General features: G+C 48.3%; 1 long non-coding RNA gene across 7 annotated transcripts in view; it reads right to left on the bottom strand.

Annotated features, from left to right (window-relative positions):
- LOC309615413 overlaps positions 1–15,450 on the bottom strand; it is a 406,281-nt gene that overhangs the window by 61,589 nt on the left and 329,242 nt on the right. The window contains exon 11 of one of the 7 annotated variants that reach the window (XR_014236803.1): positions 8,545–15,324. The exons of the other annotated variants lie outside the window; for them this stretch is intronic. This is a non-coding gene — a long non-coding RNA (uncharacterized lncRNA). Of the gene's footprint in view, positions 1–8,544; positions 15,325–15,450 lie in introns of those variants that run through there. 7 annotated transcript variants of the gene reach the window in all.

Here is a 15,450-nt window from a genome sequence, read left to right as displayed (position 1 = left end):
AAGCAGGTTGGTTATTGCTGGGTTACTTCCCTTTAGAAGATGGCAGGGGTCTATCAGGCACCTCCCCTCACTAGTGATGGTTTACGACCCCATTTCTGAGAGCATAATTAAGTCAAGTCTCATTTTGGTGATGTGAGGCTTAGCCTAAGTGACTCCATTTTGGGCCTGTTGTCTTGTTTTTAACATAGCTAACATGGTTGATCTGAACCAGAAAGGGTTTTAAAAATAGACATGGCTGTTCCCTTGAACATTTATGTACGTATAAATATCACATACATGTGTATACACACACATGCCCCTCAGTGGTCACCGTCTTCTTTCTTCCGTAAGAGGGTACAATGGCTTCACCAGTCCTAGGAGTTGAAGGATGGACTAAGGAAGGACCTGGGGTCTTCTGCTCACCTCCTGGACAGGAGTGACAAGCCGGCCTCAACACCCGGAGTCCCTACAGAACGAGCTGTATATGCCCCAGGACACGGCCTCTAGATCACATTCACCCGACACGGTTCTCATCCCGAGTCCCTACAGAATGATCCGTATACGCCCCAGGACACGGCCTCTAGATCACATTCACCCGATACGGTTCTCACCATGGGACCCTCCCCCTCACTCTGGCCCAAGGGCTCCACTGAGGGACACCTCAGAGTTCCTCTCCGTAACTGACAACCCTGCAACTGACAGCACCCGTGAGGCCAGTGGTCACTCAATGGAATTTTAGATACAACAGGGATCCCTGGGCACTGAAGTCTTTAAGTAGACACGGGACCCCTGGGACCCTCTAACTCCCTTCAGTAAATTGATTCTCCGACAGCTTCTCATGAGCACCTCCGAACTGCTGGGCCCCAGGCCAGCCGGACACCACGCTCAGAGGGCTGACCGTCCAGTGGGACAGCCAAGCTGGCTCCCACACGGCCTGCACTGTGTCACGGTGGGCAGAGGACTAAGAACCCACGCCTGCTTGGGCATCGGGGGGGGGGGAGATAGAGGAAGACAGGCCCCCCCGAGCGGCTCCTCCCAGCCCGGCCCCCTCTGTCCCCAGCCGGAGGCCCTTGGAGCGGAGGGCAGGGGGCCCAACCACTGGAACTTTTCAAAGTTGGAAACTCCTGCAGAAGTTTTAAATCCTCTCTTTAAGACTGTTCCCAGCTCCACACAGAGAGCCGGCCTCGGGGGACACAGGGCCGCCTCTGAAGGTCTGAGAGGAAGATGAAGCTGCCTAACTAAGCAGATGGCAAATCTGCCCCTCCCTGGCTCCTGGCCTGGGCTCACCCGGGGCCACAGCCAGACTTTCTCCCCAGAAGGGGAGCGAGGCAGGGACTTCCAATCACCCGCTCTGGTCTCCTGCTCAGTTAGCAGGTCGATTAGGAAGGCCCTGGACTTGAGGGTCCCCGGCTCACCTCTGGCAGCAGTGCCCTGAGCTGCAGGCCTCGGCCAGGCTGGCAGCGCCTGTGTTCACAGGGGGACACGTCAAGGGCTGAGATTTATTAAATGAGGGCATTGTGTGTTCAGCAGGAGATCGGTATGTTTGATCTCAGCCATTATTGATTTACCTTTCCGCGTGATAACTTTATTAAGTGAGATAAGCAAATGTTGGTGTGTCCGTTCCCTTTTAACTGTCAGCAGGTAAAGCCCAGGGCAGCTGTCACCAGCGGCTGAGACAGAGCCATTTTCCTACCTCACCATTAACTGAGGAGACTCAGGACTCCCCAGGGAGGAAAGCACTTTGGGTTTCATTGACTTTTTTTGGTGGACAAGCCTGAGAGTTCACAGGACTAAAGGCAGTGGAGAGGAAGCCCCTCGGTGATGGGTCTCCAGGTGGTTAATGCTGGTCTCTAACATCTAATTAAAACTGACACCAACCCACAGCGAGGTTTCTTTAAAGCCCTGGACCTGCAGACTCTCCATCATTTGTAAAATCAGAAACTTTATGGCGACCTCAGGCTTGAAGTAATTTAACTGACTGAATGGTCCTGCTGACTCAGTCCGCTGAATTTCCATCCAGTAAATTTTCTTAATCCAGCTGAGATATTCGAATGGGTCATGGCCAGGGTCCATCTGGGACACAGGTAAGGAGTTGCTTAGCTGCATGAGGTGGTCTTCTCTTGATGCGGCCCTAGGATGTGCCACTAGGGTATCACCGGGCACCTGACCTTAGGGCTGTGTGGTCTGCAGTGTGGGCACAGTGTCTGCAAGAAGAATTCCAAGGGGCTTTCCTTTTGCTTTTGTAGAACTTTCTGCAGGTGGGTGGAGACCTTCATTTTCACAAATACCACTCCTTTTGGAGATGAGAAAACCCTTAAGCACATAGCTTCGAGATTACCCAAATTAGTCTCTTTTAAAACACCTCTACCGCTCTCTGCGTGGGGTCCCCTGCCCTGGACACCACAGCTGGGAACTTCCCTTGGTCGTCACACTGCGCACGGCGTGTGTTTGTCAACTTCTCCCAGCACCCCCAGACGCCTGGGCCTTCCGCAGACCAGGCACCTGTGTTCCCCTCCTTTGTATCTCCTGCAGCTAACGTAGGACCTGACCTTCAGGCTCTGCTGAAGTAAGCAGGGGCCAAAGACACAGCAGGCCTTCTGATGACAGTGGGCGCAAGGGGATGTCCCTGGGCCAGAATCAGCGCAAATTCCACCTCCACTGGGACCTCAGACCATAAACTAATCTGATCACAACGAGCAACTCAGGGGCCCGCCTTCCCCGAAGAGACCAGAATCAGGAGACGGGACACCATCGTGAGGGGAAAGCACGACGGTCAGGGGAGCAGGGCAGGCAGCTCTCAACTCCCTCCATTCCCGTAACCTCTGCGACCTGGGAACACACATGGGCCTGTTCTTAGGCCTTTGTGACTTGGGACTTTGTGAGCCGAAGAATGATTCAGGGGAGAGGCCTGGGTCTCAGGAGGTGGGTTCTACCTTCAGTTCTGCCACAAATCCCTGGCGGCGAAACGACAGGAAAATCCCTTCATTTCTTAGGACCTCGATTTCCCTAAGTTTACGGGGAAGAGCTTGGACCATGTCATTTAACACATGCCTTCCAGGCGCCGCCGTGAGCCAGGCCCCGTTGTAGGTTCCGGGGACCCGCCGTGTCCCCAGTGAGCTCAGCTTCCGGGGAAAACACAGGATGACAAGTGGATACCTAGGATCTTGAGAGGTCATGAGTGCTGTGAGGACAGACACAGAAGGGCGTGGGCACCGTGACAAAGAAAGCAAAGGTGAAGCCATGAAGTGTTTCAATGAGATAACATCTCGTGACGAAACCACAAAATATTAGAACCGGAAAGTGCCATGCTGGTAATCTGGTTCCACACTTAAGGCTCCCACCTTGACAAGGAGGTAAGTAGGTAGGTGGGTGGGTGAGTAGATAGAGTTCAGTTATACCCTGTACACAGGCGTGTACCAGCGTTCCCCTTTCCCCGTGACACACACGTGTTCTCCCGTCGCTCGGAACCCCCTGTCGCTGTGTGCCGCCCTGTGTCTGGGCAGCGGGGTTGGCCATTCATTCTTCTGCCCAATTTCCCAATCAGAGGACAGTGACACCCTGTCAGTAGCTTAAAATCAGCCCACGTGGAGCGTCTACACCGTGGACACGGGCAAATGCCACAAATCAGGGCTTTTTCATTTCTTTTCACTCTTTTGGAAAGCCAGTTCTTGACCCTTGACTGGCACTCCACCGACCAACACTCTGCAGATGGCACCTGGCATCGCTTGATCTTATTACGAGAGTTCACGTCCTCTCTGAGAACCATCATAATTGTAGGAACTAGCCCGGCAACCAGGAAAACAGAAACAAAAAGACAAACCCCTCTCACCCCAAACGTTGTGCCGATGAAGGCCTCTCCAGCTAGTCTAGGGCGAAGGAGGGTTCGTCCTCTTCAGCCAAAGCCTCCTCTGGTCTCTGGGGCCTGTCTTGTAGTTTGACTGGGAAGATCCCTTGCGTAGTTTTATTTCATCGCCTCCAGCTGCAGGAATCCCTTCTGCTGCCAACCTACTGAAACCAGCCTTTAGGTTCACCTCCCTGTTTATTTAAACTCCAAACCCACGTGAAACAGCGTGAAATGACTGTTGTTCCTCCTCTTGTTTTATCTGCTGTTTCAGAGGCTGGGATGCTGGTGTGGGGAGATGGCCCGAGACTGTGGGGACCACGTGGGGACTCAGGAGACCCAGCCCAGCGAGTTCCCAGGACTCATTCTCGGGGGGCCGGGGGTTCAGAGCTACCACTCTTAGGAGACCGCTGACAGAGAGGTTCCAGCGAAGCAGAAAAGCGGGAAACTGAAGGCCCCGGCCACGTCGGCACCTGGATGCCGCGTGCCCTTGACTGCGTCGCCTGCCCCTCTTCTAACCCCGGGTTTCTCCTCCGGGGCTGAGGGGCACGGAAGTGCACACCTGTCAGTCATCCTGACTCGGAAATTCTGTGATTCTCCGGAGGGAAATGCCACTTTCCCGTGGCGAGACTCTGCGTATTCAGTCAGGGATACTGACCAGCCCCACCGGAGTCCTTTCGGGACCATCAAGCACTGAAGCTGCACGGTAACGCTCCAGTGACATGAAAGCCCTTATTCTAGATCCGTCGGAACCGAGAAGGGCGCCCGTCCGTGAGCCGTGTTTCTCGGTAAGAGGATCAGACACAGCAGGCCTGAGTCGCTAAGTGGAGAAGCCTCATCCCAGGACCCCCTCCTCCAACTCTGCTGTCATCGTGTTCAATGCAGATGGGGTTTCAGGCTTCTCACCTCGAGGCAGATGGAAAACAGAATATTAGAGGGTCTCCACGCTGCCACAGTTGGGCGTCCGAAGAGATACCAAAAAAGGGCGCAGCTCAGTTTGGCCACGTGAACAAAGAAAGAAAAAGGTAAAAGTAGGATAATTAGCTCATAAAGACAAAATCCTGGGGCTGTTTAGTTTAGGGGCCAACCATCCTCCAACCTGACTGGTGTCATCATGCAATAGATGATGTGAATAATGAGTAGTTAAGAAATAGCGTGAAATGATCCACATGACATTTATTTAGATGTGGAAACTCGTTTTTTAAATGTTTATTTCTCAATATGATACAAGCTTTGGTAGGTACTTAAATGGGTAAGCTTTCCATGACTGTAGAGGAAAATCCTCCTATATGGAAAAAATTCTCTCAAACGGGCTATTTTCCACTCCAGGACTTTTGTGCTCACCCTTCCCTCTGCCTGTCACGAGCCCACCGGCTTCTCCCCTAGGACCCTTTTCACTCACACGCATGTGGCCCTGCTTGTGGGCTGGCACTGCTCTGAACGAGAGCTTTGCGTATTAACCCATTTAATTCTTAAAGCAACTCTGTGAATGTGTGAGTATCCTTATCCCCGTTTTATGGATGAGGAAACTGAGGCCCAAAGACACTAAGGAACTTGCCCAAGCTCACATCGCAGGTCAGTGGCAGAGCTCAGGGTGATGCAGACAGGATTACTGCGCATGCACGTATACACACACACACCACACACACACACACACACACACACAGAGGGGTCCTCATTCCCGGCACCACGCTCTCCTGTAGTTGTTTCTCGTTCAGTTATTTCTCATCACCTGTCTCTCCTCCTACAGAGCAGGTAAGCACTGTGAGGGCAGGGACCAGCCTGGGCTCGTTCACTAGCACATCCTGTGGGTTTTATCTGACAAATTCCCAAGGAGGGCACGGGGGTCCATGGATTTATTTTGCAACCGAGAGGAGAAAGTGAGACACAGCAAGCTTTGCTGAGGTTCCCGAATCGCAGATGCAGTGTTTGTGCCCCTAGGAGAAAACCACCGAGGGCATGTTCTTCTCAGCTATGTCTCTGTAATTCCCTATGGTTCTCAATTCACCTGAGTTCTCAGGTTGTAGCTTGAGAAAAAGGGGAGTGAAAAGGGTGTTCTTCCTTCTCTAACATCCACTGAATAGAAAGGACAATGCCTTTTTCAAGCGTGGCCAACATTTAGATTGGAAACGTGTGCGTGACGTTTTGGGCACCAATTCTCAGCCGGGAGCCGGGCGTGTGGGGAGATCACCAGCCTGGGAGTGGGCATACACGCGTTGGCATCCCGGCATTCACGCTGCCTGGCTCTGGAATTCACTTTCCTCACCTGCATGCTGCAGCTGAGGATGCTGACCTCACGGGGCCTCTGGGATGATTCGATGAATAGACACTATTTGTGACACAGTTGGGGCCCTTGGTAACTGCGGTTCTAACCTTCCAGCTGCAGTAAAATTTCGTAGCTAACGATAAATCTTAAAAAAAAAACAAAAACCACTTGCTGTTATGGATAAATTTTAGCTCCATAAGTAAGTTTGAGAGCGGCAGATGTTGTAAGAGTCGCTTTTCAGTGTCAGCGTCAGTGGATGTCACTGCCGGAGGCGGCGGGGCAGCCCTGGAGGCCTGGCTATCGGCTCTGCTGGAGACCCCTTCGGGGGTGCAGGCCGCGGGCCGCACGCTGCTGAGGAACCCTGGTCACCTCAGCAGCTCTGGAGAGAGTCCGTCGGCTCCAGGGCACTCACCGGGGCTCAGAGCACCTGAGCGCATCGGGGGAGCCCCGTTCCCACCGAGTGGTAGACGTGCACCTCGGATGCCAGCCGCCTCGTGGGAATCCTTCCTGGGCTCCGGCACTCGCCCTTGACAAAAACTAGCGAGAAAGCAACTACTCCCTCCCAATCCCCCATCCCACTCTTAACACCATTTATTACAGTTTGTATCCCTTACTTTTCCCCAGAGCCCTCATTCTGGGCTCCCATCCCTATGGCACCTGTATGTTTCAAAAACTATGCTCCCTTTTCTCCGTTAAGCTGACATTTTTTTAGCTTGATGTTATAAAGAAAGCCTTTCATTAGACTAACTGATTCTTATATAAAGGCCTATAAACATTTAAGAGGAGTGCCTGCTTGTTAAAAGGGAACCTTGTTATCTGTAAAATGGAATCATTAATGACAGAAATTCTGGCAGGAAAAGCGAAATTAAGGTTTTCTAGACAGTCTGGGATGGATGATTTTGCAGGGGAGACTTCCTTCTTAGGGCTCACCACGGGGGGGGACCCCCTACTGCCCCGCTTGCCTTGGTCCCAGCTCTGCAGGCTCCTCTGTTCTCCCCACTTGGAGAGCCACACATACGTGCACACACATGTGCAGGCATGTGCACATACTCATGTGCTTACGCACACACACATGCAGGCGATCAGCGCTGTAGACGGACAGGAGGTACCACTGCCGAGCGCATTTACTTGCTAGATGTCCTGTGATGGGTGACGGCGGGCAATGCCACTTTACTACTCTTTGGATTTTCACTCCTTAAGCAAAACATTCCCTCCTCTGACCCCACCTGATCTGTAAAGAACACACGAGTCCTGGAGTCCTGTCCCTGGCTATGCTGGAATTCTTGCCTGCCCTCCTGGCACATGTCTTTGTATTCTCTCAAGATCAAAATAAGCGGATCTGTCCTGAAATCACTCTGGAGTTTGCGCCACTTTGGGCACACCCTCCCTCCCCTGCACCTGTCTCGGCCAAGCCTGCACTTTGTGAGGGGAGGGGTCTCCGTTGGCATCTGCAGAGCTGAGCGGGATGGCATCAGTGCTGAGGGCAGCCTTTGCACAGACTGGCCTGGTGTCAGCCGCTTTGCAGTGACATCGTCTCTGCAGAGCCACTGAGGAAGCGGCCATCCGACGCGGGGGGCCACTGGGCGGAGGCCCTCAGACAGCCTCCCTGGGAAAGAGTGGGCTTAGGAAATGATCACCCAGCTCAGGGAGGGAAAATAAAAGCATCTGTTGTTGTTGGTTTTCTGTCTTTTTTTATGTTCAGGGAAGAAGAAAAAGCCTCAGTAACAGGATCCTTCCTGAGCCGCACCCGCTGAGTGTAATCAGGTAAAACCCATCACACAAAGAATTCCACAGGCTTCTTTTGAGGCCCGGCCACAATGCTACCCATTGTTTACACTTTAATTAACTTCTGTTTTACTGATTTATTTGTTAAAAAAAAAAAAGAAAAAAGATGAATTCGCCTTATGCTGGGAGTTGAATTATTGCAATTTGAAACTCCTCATACCTTTCTTGAGAACTTCAAAGGGCAGCCAAGGTTGTTTATGTAGGAAATCAAATTAGCAAAACTATCACCGCGGCTTAATGGCTCGGGGTGGCCAGTTTGACGAGAAGCAGTAATTGAAAAGCACCCCCTAGGCCCCCCGCCCAAGCCCACTCTTTAAAGCAGTTCTTAACCGTGAGTAGGGCTGCTGGCTCCAACTCAGGGGTTAGAAGGACGCAGCTGCCCTGGGTTTGCAAAATCCCACCTATTTCACAGGAGATGCTTCCAATGAGAGAGAAGGAAGGAGAAAATTGAGGTCGAACTGGGGAGGGAGATGGAAAAAAAATGGGAGTGAAGACAGTGAACTGGAGGAGAGGGGGCATATCTGAAGGTGCCATGAAAATGAGTCACCTCCACCACCGAAAACACAGGCAGCCCATTCAGAAATAAAATACCGCAGCCCGAGGCACGTGCGCTGGAAATCTAAAGAAGGCGGGCTGGCCACATTTTAAGCAACACAGGAGAGGAATAATTACAGTCCAGTGTCAGCACATCCTCTTTCCACAAGGACCAGACACACAGAACAGAAAAGCAATAGCAATTTTGGATGTTCTACTGTCCCGAGGAAGCATAAGCGTCGAAGACATAGAAACATCGTCATGGAAATCACAGGCCTCATCCCAAACTTAGTGTGAATGAGCATTTAATAAAAGCATGTGTTCGTATGAGCCATAAGGATGCCTGGTGAGGATCCTAAAGTCATGTAATAAAAATAACCAAGTGTTCAAAAGCCTTTAGCTGCTGCTGACCAGAAGGTAACTGCATTCCATTTGCTGGGCTTCACCCCATGGCTATACAGTAAGGGCCAGCCCTCAACTCCAAAACACCCACACAGCTCTCCCAAACACTCAGGTGGCTGGCTGTGACAGGGAGTAAACCAGGACAGAAAATAAACTTTCTCAGCACCAAAGCATAAATTACCACACTCTAATCCTTAGTTGTTAAATCGAACAGATCCTCCGGAACTAACCTTTTCCTGTAACGCTAAAATACGTAATTCAGTGTCTTAAGCTTCTATAAAGAGTGACCAAAACTGAGCCTTGATAGAAGCAGTCAGACAGAATTATTCCCGAATCTGATACAGACCTTACAAAGATTAAGCTGTAACAGGTTGGTCTCTGTATGATTTAGAATAACTTAACATATGCCCAGAAATCAGGCTGGATTTGAAGAATTCTAGGTGATGGGCTATAGAGAAATTGCATAAGCTTGTTTCTCTTTTGGGCTTTAATACAGCGAATGTTAGAACTGAGGGTAGATCTCTGGGCTCTAGTCCTGATTCACCATGCCCCACACTTAGCTATGTGATCTTGAATGAGTTTATACTAACCTCAGTATCCTCATCTATAAAATGGGCATAAAAATAAACCTAGCTTCCTCTCAGGGCTGTCCTAAAGGTCAGAGGAAAGGGACATTGTAAACTGAAAGCACTGTATACATGCCAAGGGTTTGTGTTTATAGGGAATTTGGGTTTGTAAAGATGTTTTAGAATTGTTCTGCCATTGAAAGCTGCATTTTTGAAGCTTAATTATATAGACTATAAAGAGAAACATAATTTCTGAATCAGGAAATCTTTTCTCAGACCCAGATTTGGGGGGAGGGCCTATCTTACAGTTATATTAAAGACTAAATTTTTAATTGATATTTAAATAAAAATTATTGTAGGCACCAAACATGTGGTATGGGAAGTGACAGCTTGATCAAGGATGTTCGTTTGTTCACTGCTGCTCTTGTCATATGTTTGAACCCAAATACAGTCATGCTGTCTCAGATAATTTCAGAAAGAGGAAATTTAGAAACTAGGATAGTGTGTTATAACTGACCATTTTGTTCTAAATAAACTAGTTTCAACTCATTTTATAAATGACAAGTATATGCTTTAAATGAAGCATTAGCCCAAATAACACACACTTAGTAAAATAGACAACCACTTTCAAAATTTAGCATGCAGGTTATGAGCAATCCCAGAGAAAAATGTAATTTCATGCTTTAACAAATAATAATACTAAAATTGGGCTCACCTTTTAAAATAGTACAAAAGTGTTTTTCACCCAACAGTGCCTCATTCAAAAGTGGAAAGTGATGTCATGTCCATTGACTGCGTGGGAAACAGAGGTCTAACAAGCTTGAGGGATTTGCCCTGAGTCTCACAGTTAGTGGAGCTTTTGAGTCCAGAGTTGTTTTTTGACCTGGGCTGCCTTTTCAGCTATCAATTTTCAACTTGAAGGAAATGAGAAATTTGATACCTTTGGACATGAATATGTGTTCTGGATTTTCCCACGTAGGTCAGTAAGGGAGCATTTTGAGAAGCATCTTAAATCAAAATGAAACTATCATACACCAAACACCTGGGGAAATTGGGGTCCAGTTCCCATTGCAGGTACTTAGAGTAAACACACACCTCTCCAGCACAGGCTAATGAGAGAGTCACCCCTATCTCTTTTATTTTATTAAGAGCAGAAATATAAACAATAGATTGATTGATTATTGATTGATCATGATCCAGCAGACTTTTTAAAAATTTTTTAATTTAATTTTCATTTTACATTGGAGTATACTTGATTTGCAATGTTGTATTAGTTTCAGGTTGACAGTAAAGTGGTTCAGTAATACATATATTAATACATATATCTATTCTTTTTCAGATTCTTTTCCCATATAGGTTATTACAGAATACTGAGTAGAGTTCCCTGTGCTATACAGTAGGTCCTTGTTGATTATCTATTTTATATATAGTAGTGTGTATATGTTAACCCCAAACTCCTAATTTATCCCTCTCCCCCCACACCTTTCCCCTTTGGTGAATTTCCCCTTTGGAACACTACTCAGCCATAAAAAAAGAATGAAATAATGCCATTTGCAGCAACATGGATGGACCTAGAGGTGATCATACTAAGTGAAGTAAGCCAGATAGAGAAGGACAAATATCATATGATATTACGTATATGTGGAATCTAAAAATATGACACAAATGAACTTATTTACAAAACAGAAACCGACTCACAGACTTCAAAAACAAACTTATGGTGACCTCTGTCCCTTTTAATTCCCAGAGGATTTGGGTCCACAGGGAGCAATCTCCAGGCAAGAGAAAGACAACAGAAAAGGGTTTGTAGACGGGGTCCAAACAGTGTACCAATAACTGTCCACGGATGGCCATGGGCACAGCCCGGCCTGAGAGTAGAAACCAAGCAAAGGTACACAAAGCACGTTTCCCAAAGCACAGCACTGGACCGAGGCCAGCGTAGGTAGGACTTGGGAAGCTGGACATTCAGCAGAGCCAAGAGACCTGCCAGCCGGCTCTGGGACAGAGTGAGTCACTCTCAGGCTGAATGACATCTGAACCCCACGGCCCAGGGAGGGAGGTCAGAAGTAATGACTCTGAGCTCTCGTTGTAACCGAGGCCATTACACGGGGTGCCCGCCCACCAGCGTGTGCACCCAGGAGAGGATTAGACCCCATTCAGGAAGTAATTCTTCAGATCGAAAAGTGGATGAGAAAAGGAGACATCTATTCCTTCTGCTTCTCAGAATAGCAAAGACTCAGAAAGCAAAATGCAGTAGGGTCATGGCTACTTACACCCAACACAGAGCTGCAGCGGCAGCTAAGACCCCATGACAAGTAGTAAGTCACAGGCATCGGGTATTTACATCACGTGTTAGAGGGAAGACCCACTTCCAAAGATACCATGTAGATAAAGATCTGGAATCCAAGTGAACCTGGAGAAATTAAATATCACCCACCAAGAGTGATAAGGGCTTTGAACAAGAAAGTAACACCCAGTAGGAAAAGAAATATTTGAGCAGAAATTTGACAACCCACGAAGCATAGCCTTGACCAAATTAAAAGGAAGTCTAATTCCTTAACCAAATCTGGGTCAGGGTTTTCACAGTTTGTTTGGTAAGCTGAACAAAACTATATTAATATCAACCCCCCCCTAATTATACCCAAGTTAACAGTATAGTTATGCTATTTTATTTTCTTGACTAATCTTTCAGTTAGCTAACACGGCTTTGTCATACAGTCCCTAGTAAAGGAACCAGTCCAGTTATAATTACACATAGATATGGAGACTGTTTCAATCATGATCTGGCAAAACCGTATCAACAACACCTGAGGCTAGAGGCTTATTACATATTACAAAACCCAACTCTTTTCTATTCTTTGGACCTCTTTATACAGATGCATGGATGGATGGATGAATGGTTGGGTGGATGGACGATGGGTCAATGGATGGATGGATGGATGGATGGAGAGCTGTATGGTTGAATGGATGGATGGACGGATAGATGGATGGACGGATAACTGTACAGATGGATGAAGGGATGGATGGATGGATGGATGGATGAATGGATGGATGGGTGGATAACTGTATAGATGGATGGATGGATGGGTGGATGGGTGGAGAAGGGCAGGTAGATGAGTACTAGAAAGAGATTAGAGAAAACAGGGGAGAGGCAAAGGAGACAAGTACCATTTTTGCCTGCACTTCAAGCCTTGATTTATTCTTTGTTTTTTATTTAGAAATGGTATTTTGATTCTGTTTCCTCCCCATTGCTCTCAAACGATAAGCTCCCACGTGGTAGGGTCAAGTCTTTATGAATTTTCTCATAAAGGAAGTAGTACAAAACCACATGCAGCCAACAGATTTTTTTAAATGTGGGGATTCATTGTATGGTAAACCTAAAACTAATTAAGCCACCGAGAGACAATTTGGCACTAGTTTTTATCCCAAAGGGCAAGGATGTAAATTCTAAGATAAAATTTCAATGTAAAATTACTACTACTTGAAGGCGATTTTACAGAAACAAAAATATCAGATGGTAAGAACTACAGAAATAAATAATCCTAAAAAATTCAACCAGAACACCGTGATAAAGCTTATCTCCGTATTCCCTCGCACAGCCCCTCTTGAAATGAAACCGCATAAAATAAGAAATTCAGCAGTGGAAAGTGGAGGTCACGTTCGTTCAATCCGAAGAGCTCTGACACGTGGTCTTGGCTTCGGTGGTGAGCAAAGTGGGCCTTTGAAGACGTTCACACCAGGCCAGCGAGGCTCTGCTGGACAGGGCTTTTCCGACCTTTTATGTTTATCTCACTTGTTCCAATTTTGTCAAAATCATGGCGATCTTCAAGTGATGGTTCGTTGTCCTGGCACCTGAGAGCAAAGTGGGTCTGTGTGTGAGCCTGCGCTTTGCAGAGGCCGCGCTGCAGGTGGATTCAGCCTCTGCTGCCCACCGGAGGCTCCTCCCGGGGGTGGAGGGGGGCGGGTTTGAATGCCGGTGTGCTCTGGAGTCACTAGGACCCTCTGTCTCTTCCCTGCCTCGCTGACGTCAGGCCAGTTCTACCCGTCATCACATCCCAAGCCCTCCCTAAGGTGAGAGCCCAAGACATTATTTTCTGACTTCTGTGTGCCTCGGGGCCCAGGTAACGTCTTGAAATTCACTTGAGACCGTTGCTGAAATGATTCCAGTGCTGGGGCAGGAGCCCCAAGGAGGCCGATGGGTGATGAGAGGCGCTGCGGACGCGGCCACACCTGGACGGGCTGGTTGGAAGGAGGCTAGGGGTTCTGGCCAGGCAGGAACCGGCTCTGTCCGGAGGGTCAGCAAGAACATTAACACTCCCGCATCCATGGACGTGACATCCAGGGGTCTCCTGGCCTGGAGACACGTCCCTCCGACATAGGTCACGGTTCACCTGTCCCCCAGGGCCTGCAAGGAGCTCCCTCCCGAAAACACTGAAGCAGTGAGCAGAATCCATTGCGCTTTTGTTTGTTTCGTTGTTAATTTGCTTGTTTTCTTTTTTTTCCATCAAAAGCCCCTATCAGGAATAATATAACCAAAATAATTGAATCAATCCAAAGTTTAATGAAACAAAGATACCACTCGCATTTTTTTTTTAAATGAACTGGATAGTCGTGCGTTACATTGGCAAGTACTTAACAGCCTTGTAAGTTGCTGGGCTGTTTAAAAGCGGACGCTGTTCTTCCACAGGCCTTGCCTGCCCGGTGCCTGTGTGTCCCACCTGCACAGGTGTGTACCGTGACGTAACCACGGAGCTCAGGGCACAGTCACGGGGCCTCCGGACAGTCGCCCTGTGTCGGACATCAAGGCGCCAGCAGATCTGGGGTCTGCGGAGCGCCCTCAGCCGCCTTCCTGCCGTGGCCTCATGTGGCGGATGTGCCTGCATCCCACCCCAGCCCCACCAAGCCCCTGCAAGGTCAGCTGGTACAAGACAGTGTGACAAAGGGCCATTCAAAGCCATCCTCCATGCCATCACCCCTCGGCTCTCCAGACTCCTTAAAAACAGGCACCTGTCCGAGACTCCAGTCAGCTAGCCAGCTTCCCTCCTGTTCATTATTTCTTAATTCAGGGAATTAACTTATTTTACGTGGCAAGAAAAATCCCTGACACTCTCTCTCATTATCAGAATGAATTCTTTTTAGTTCTTAATCCCAGGCCCAAATGCCCGGTTGCAAAGTGCAGAGATAAAGATGGCGGGTGGTACCCGAGATAAGGGCCAGGCTTCTCAGCCTTTTCCCTTGGATGTCATTTCAGACGCTCTTCCCCCTTCGGTGCTTCAATGGCATTTCTTTTCAGGTTAACAAGGGTGGTTCTCCAGCCACGCAGTGCTGGCAGAAGGTACTTCCACAGTCCCATGGGGGTGGGGGTGGGGGACCCACAGGCTGCCTTGGGGAGCCCAGGTTTCCTCTGTGTGTCTCACAGCTCCTAACGGACCACAGAGACCATGACAGACTTCATCATGGGATTTCCCCCAATCCTATGAGTCGTATATTTGTAATTCTTTTCCAAACTACGCTGTGGAAATTATATAGTTTTCAGATAATCCATGTTTGGGTTGGTTGCACCTACTTGAATATCCTGAAATCATTCCTATAAGAATATCTAAAATGGAAAGTTCTTATTTGGCCTATGAGACCTAGTAATTCATTTTGATTCTATTAAGACTTTCCAAACGACAGATATTTTTTTTCTTCCCTCTATAAGTGATTTTTGTGATGGTTTTCATGCAAACAATTTGTATAACAAGAGCCAACCTTTAAACACTGGGCCTGTGCAGTTGTCTGCCGGCAGAGATGAAGAATGCTTGACAAAGGCCTTGAAGATGTTTCCAGTCTCTTTCTGTGATGTGAGCAGGCGGTGTCGGGGTGAAGACCACACATGACGTTTTCCAGAAACTGCTGCTTATAGACGTGGACGGGCGTATATGTCTTCATATGACTTGTGGGTTTCAGAGCTGTGTCCACATGTGCGAATCAGTTTATTTTAAAACACGACACTAGATAGACATTTCTCCAAAGAAGACATACAGATGGCCAAGGGGCACATGAAAAGATGCTCAGCCTCACTAATTATTAGAGAA

The sequence above is a fragment of the Balaenoptera borealis genome (assembly GCF_965194805.1).
Source record: "Balaenoptera borealis genome assembly, chromosome: 18".
NCBI lineage: Eukaryota > Metazoa > Chordata > Mammalia > Artiodactyla > Balaenopteridae > Balaenoptera > Balaenoptera borealis.
The sequence above is the reverse complement of the archived record's forward strand: the minus strand, read 5'-3'. Positions and strand labels throughout refer to the sequence as shown.